Source organism: Phyllobates terribilis, unplaced genomic scaffold (genome assembly GCF_046119375.1).
Source record: "Phyllobates terribilis strain yellow unplaced genomic scaffold, ASM4611937v1 Scaffold_12__6_contigs__length_324123572, whole genome shotgun sequence".
NCBI lineage: Eukaryota > Metazoa > Chordata > Amphibia > Anura > Dendrobatidae > Phyllobates > Phyllobates terribilis.
Window position 1 is genome coordinate 155879365 of NW_027362772.1, and position 6654 is coordinate 155886018.

The window sequence follows — 6654 nt, forward strand, 5'->3', positions numbered from 1 at the left end:
ACGTCTTTAAAGGGAACTCAGCTGACAGGTTCCCTTTAAAGGGAGTCTTGTCAGCACCAGGGCTGTGGAGTCGGTAAGCCAAACCTGCGACTCCCGACTCCTCAATTTCCCTTACACCGACTCCGACTCCCACATATATTGCTTATATTTAAGTGAAAAATTTATTGTAGTACAATGTGAACATCAGTCATTTAATCATTTTTGATACAATAATCAAGATATTTAGATAGAATATAATATATATTTATTGGAATACAACTTTAGAACACAAAAAACTGTAATAAATTGTAAATATTTAATACACTATGTAATATCGATTATATATTCACTGTGTTCCAAATTATTATGCAAATAATATTTTCTCAGATTTTCCCAAATTACCTATATGAATTGCAGTCATTGTAATTTTCCAGTCAAATAACTATTAGAGTACAATTGAAAGGTTTTTGTACAAACTGCCTATGATAACAGTATATTTTAAAAAAACTCAAACTGCACTCAAAATGCATGTTCCAAATTATTATGCACAGCAGAGTTTTCAACCTTTTCATTTTAATAAAGAACAAAAAATGGTCATTTTTGAAATTCTAAGCATTAGCAGGTTATTACAAACTGAAATCAAACAGTTTTCCACTCAAAATGTTATTCTAGATGATCTTACATTTGCACATAGGACAGCTTGTTCGAAAGGAGCTTCTGAACTCTCTCGTTCATTGAATTTGTCAGGTTTTGGATGGTTTCTGCTTCAATTGTTTTGCATGAGGACAGAATACCCTCCCAGAGCTGTTGCTTAGATGTGAACTGCCTCCCGCCATCATAGACACTCCTTTTGATGATGCTCCAGAGGTTCTCAATGGGGTTGAGGTCAGGGGAGCATGGGTGCCACACCATAAGTTTGTCCCCTTTTATGTCCATAGCAGCCAGAGATGCAGATGTGTTATGTGCAGCATGAGACGGGGCATTATCATGCATGAAATGATCTCGATGGTCCAGATGGATGGAGTGGAGGATGGCTGGTTGATGGACACCCCATGCAAACACGGCTACGGCGCTAACAAAGAGGAGGTGGAGTAATGTTTTGGGCTGGAATCATGGGGAGAGAGATTGTCGGCCCCTTTAGGATCTCTGAAGGGGTAAAGATGAATTCCATAATGTATGTTGAGTTTCTCAAACAGCACTTCCTTCCATGGTTCAAGAAGAAGAACCGTGCATTCCACAGCAAGATCATTTTCATGCATGATAATGCCCCGTCTCATGCTGCACATAACACATCTGCATCTCTGGCTGCTATGGGCATAAAAGGGGACAAACTTATGGTGTGGCCCCCATGCTCCCCTGACCTCAACTCCATTGAGAACCTCTGGAGCATCATCAAAAGGAGTGTCTATGATGGCAGGAGGCAGTTCACATCTAAGCAACAGCTCTGGGAGGGTGTTCTGTCCTCATGCAAAACAATTGAAGCAGAAACCATCCAAAACCTGACAAATTCAATGGACGAGAGAGTTCAGAAGCTCCTTTCGAACAAGGGGTCCTATCTGCAAATGTAACATCACCTAGAATAAAGTTTTGAGTTGAAAACTGTTTGATTTCAGTTTGTAATAACCTGCTAATGCTTATAATTTCAAAAATGACCATTTTTTTGTTCTTTATTAACATGAAAAGGTTGAAAACTCTGCTGTGCATAATAATTTGGAACATGCATTTTGAGTGCAGTTTGAGTGTTTTATTTTTTTAAAAATATACTGTTATCATAGGCAGTTTGTACAAAAACCTTTCAATTGTACTCTAATAGTTATTTGACTGGAAAATTACAATGACTGCAATTCATATAGGTAATTTGGGAAAATCTAAGAAAATATTATTTGCATAATAATTTGGAACACAGTGTATATATATATATATATATATATATATATATATATATATATATATATATTGTATGTGTATATATATATATATATATATATATACAGTGCCTACAAGTAGTATTCAACCCCCTGCAGATTTAGCTGGTTGACACATGCGGAATTAACTTGGCATTGTGACATTTGTACTGTAGATCAGCCTGGAAGTGGGAAATGCACTGCAGCAAATATTGTTTTTTTTTTTTTTTTTTTTTTTAAAACGTTAAAAGTTAATTCAGAGTGTCATTTATTATTCAACCCCTCAAACCACAAGAATTCTGTTTGGTCCCCCTAAAGTATTAAGAAGTAGTTCAGGCACCAAGAATAATGAGCTTCACATGTGTGGATTAAAGATCTCTTTTGCCAGCCTTTTCTGACTATTTAAGACCCTCCCCAAACTTGTGAACAGCACTCAGACATGGTCAACATGGGAAAGACAAAGGAGCATTCCAAGGCCATCAGAGACAAGATCGTGGAGGGTCACAAGGCTGGCAAGGGGTACAAAACCCTTTCCAAGGAGTTGGGCCTACCTGTCTCCACTGTTGGGAGCATCATCCGTAAGTGGAAGGCTTATGGAACTACTGTTAGCCTTCCACGGCCTGGACAGCCTTTGAAAGTGTCCTCCCGTGCCGAGGCCAGGCTTGTCCGAAGAGTCAAGGCTAACTCAAGGACAACAAGGAAGGAGCTCCGGGAAGATCTCATGGCAGTGGGGACATTGGTTTCAGTCAATACCATAAGTAACGTACTCCACCGCAATGATCTCCGTTCCAGACGAGCCTGTATGGTACCTTTACTTTCAAAGAATCATGTCAAGGCTCGTCTACAGTTTGCTCATGATCACTTGGAGGACTCTGAGACAGACTGGTTCAAGGTTCTATGGTCTGATGAGACCAAGATCGAGATCGTTGGTGCCAACCACACACGTGACGTTTGGAGACTGGATGGCACTGCATACGACCCCAAGAATACCATCCCTACAGTCAAGCATGGTGGTGGCAGCATCATGCTGTGGGGCTGTTTCTCAGCCAAGGGGCCTGGCCATCTGGTCCGCATCCATGGGAAAATGGATAGCACGGCCTACCTGGAGATTTTGGCCAAGAACCTCCGCTCCTCCATCAAGGATCTTAAGATGGGTCGTAATTTCATCTTCCAACAAGACAACGACCCAAAGCACACAGCCAAGAAAACCAAGGCCTGGTTCAAGAGGGAAAAAGTCAAGGTGTTGGAGTGGCCTAGTCAGTCTCCTGACCTTAACCCAATTGAAAACTTGTGGAAGGAGCTCAAGAATAAAGTCCACATGAGACACCCAAAGAACCTAGATAACTTGGAGAAGATCTGCATGGAGGAGTGGGCCAAGATAACTCCACAGACCTGTGCCGGCCTGATCAGGTCTTATAAAAGACGATTATTAGCTGTAATTGCAAACAAGGGTTATTCCACAAAATATTAAACATAGGGGTTGTATAATAATTGACCCACACTTTTATGTTTAAAATTTAATAAAATTCAACTGAGCAACATTACTTTTTGGTTTGTAAGATTTATGCTTCTGTTCATGAATCCTACTCTCGTTTGCAGTTTGAAGGCTCTAACTTATTTGCATCTTATCAAACCAGCTAAATCTGCAGGGGGTTGAATACTACTTGTAGGCACTGTATATATATAAACACTGTGTAATAAACTATGTAAGTGGCAAAAAACAGTTTTCAACAAAAACATACTAAATAACATTTGTGCAGTCTATGAAATTGTTCTAAGAAATAGTATCGCCTCCATCAGATCCTCCTTCATAGATGACCTCAAATCTGACCTAATAATTTTAAGGCTAGAGAACAACCTCTCTACACTAACTTGGGTTGGAGGCAAAGCCGTAACCACATGGGCAACATCTCTAACAATTTCCGGGTATAAAGGAATTGCCTCATGCACAGTCAGTTTTGATGAATGGTTGAATTTTTCTATTTCTTTGAGAGCAAGTGAAATATTTTGCTGAAATATGGTCAATCTGCTTGCTATAGGAAACGGAGTGAAATCTTTTTCCTTGCGGCAACGCTTTGCCTGCTCCATGTCATCCAAATACTTGTCAAAGTCAAACTCCTCATCTGATGAGGATGAAGATATGGCAGCAGTAGCACTGTCAGGACCCAAGTCCTCTTGCGCCTGGCAGTCCTCCTGTAGGCCACTCATCCTACCTGCTACCTCAGTCAGAGCTTCTTTTCCTTTAGTAAGCTGTTGATCGTCAAGCAGTATACGATGACTTGGGTCCACATAAACAGCTGCCAGAAAAATGTTATTTTCCAATAGCTGTCTCTCTCTCCGTTTCATTGAAGCAGAAATGCCCTCTGCGATTAAACCTCCTCTTTGGGACAGGCAAAATAGCAAGTTCTTCCACTCCCTTATGAAAATGCCAGGAGTTAAATCCTCAGCTTGTAATTTTTTAGTCACGGTAAATGGGTGATGAAGCAATTCCTTCAATTCAGCCACCTGTGTCCATTGACCTTCATTTAGGGTTACCTGAGGGTCCGCCATATCTATAAGAAACGGTTTTAGTTCAAGCAATCACTCAATCATTAAATAAGTGCTGCCCCACCGAGTGGCTTGATCGACAATTGCCCCTTTCCCAGCACGTCTCTTCAAGATGGAATCAATTTTAGGGGTTCTGGCGGCAATAACCAATTTCCTCACTTTTCCAATCAGATTTCCAGCATGTCTCTCTTCTCTTGCAGACTATCTCTTATTGCCAGCTGCAGCGTGTGCACAACACAGCGCATGTGATGAATAGGAAAGAGGTGTGAAGCAGCATCAACAAGATCATCTATTTCTAAAGTATAATTTTGCTGTTCTTCTGTTGTAATATCAGTTTGTTCCTCAGTTACATGAACAGCACTGTCGCCTTCCATCTCAAACATACTGAATCCTACATTTTCTTCTAGCTGTTGTTCATTACTCTCGTTCATCAGTAATTGTACTTATCATGTTTGAAGCATTGTCCGTTACAATAGCAAGAACCTGTTCTTTTTGAGTTTGTAATCTTGCAGAACTTTTTCCACTAAGGCCTGGAGAAACTGGCTGCTGTGATGAGCTTTAGGATCTTTTACTGCCAGTGTCTTCCTATCTATCTAAATGATGGTGCATTGCAATTATTAATGATCGCTGGGGGTCCAACCTCTGAGACCTCTCGGAAAATCTGAGAATGAGTTTTTTATTTTCTCTGCACAGGGGCACTTTCAGCAACAGTTTCACACACATAGGTACCCATTCATGAAAGCTTTTTTTTTGCCAAATTCTAGATTAAAAAGCTTTGAAAAGTTGCAAACTTGAGGTTGCAAATTTTTTTTGCCACTTTTAGAGTTTTTCGACAAGTTCTGACAAAGTGGGCGTAGCAGAGACATTACGAGGTGCATCGTTTGCCACAAATCTTACTCCAGCAGGGATCGGAGTAAGATTTGTGGCAAGGTGCACGTCACTTTGTGCCTAAGCCTGGAACTAGCGGACATCTGTCAGACTCCCCAAGAACAGCATTTATCAGGACGGGTGAGGATGGGAGTCTGACCGCTGAGAACATCATTTTACATGAGAACAGTGATTCCCATGTGCACATTGTAAAAGGAACGATTGTGCACATGTAAGGTCCCATGAACAGAGCAGTAATCCTACACGGACACCTCTACTTCGTTCACAGGGAACTTCGGGAATCCCACTCTCTGGGGGTCCTTGCGGTCAGACCCGATCATATATCACCTATTCTGTTTGCCCCCCTTAGGCCATGTGCCCAAGTAACGTTTTTGTAGCGTTTTTACAGCTGCGAAAACACTTGTAAAACCGTCTGCTATGCAAAGCAATGTGAATTTGGATGTGCTGTGCACATGATGCACTAATTAGCGTGCCGAATTTGCATTTCGTTCCAAAACGCAGCATGACCATTTCTACCGCGATTACGCAGCAAATTTGCGGCCATTGAGGAACATTGAAACGCAGCAAACCCGCAGGTATATGTGGATTTGCTGCGTTTCAATTAAATTCAATGGCCGCGAATTTGCAGCGTAATCGCGGTGCGTGTGGTACCCAGGATGAAGAGGAGACTACAACTCCTCTTCATCCCGGCTACCACGCGGTGAAAAAAAGAAATAAAGTTAAAAATAAAAAAAAACCTGTATACTCACCTCTCCAGTCTGCTCCCAGCGGCGTTCTCTCTCCTCGACGTCCCGCGGTGTACTGCCAGGACCTGCGGTGACGTCATTTAGTCAGCTGATGGTCACGCGACAGCTGACGTCAGCGGTCAGGTGATGGTCGCGTGACCATCAGCTGACTAAATGACGTCACCGCAGGTCCTGGCAGTACACCGCGGGACGTCGAGGAGAGAGAACGCCGCTGGGAGCAGACTGGAGAGGTGAGTATACAGGTTTTTTTTTATTTTTAACTTTTTTTTTACTATAGATGCAGCATTTAAAGCATCTAAGTTGGTCACACAATATAAAGCCACGCCGATTGCATGGATTTATATTGTGTGACCTACTTGTCAAGCACTTTCCAAGTGATGCTCAAAATCACTTGGATAGCTGCTTGAAAAAACGCATGCGGAAACGCATGTAAAAATGCTGAAAAACGCTTCTCTCTGGCAGAAAAAACGCATGTAAATCTGCATGTAAATCTGCATACGTTTTTTTCTGCCAGAGAGAGGCAAAAACGCTCTGCATCAAATCTGCTATGTGGGCACATAGCCTTAAGGAAGTTGCAGGAGATGCATACC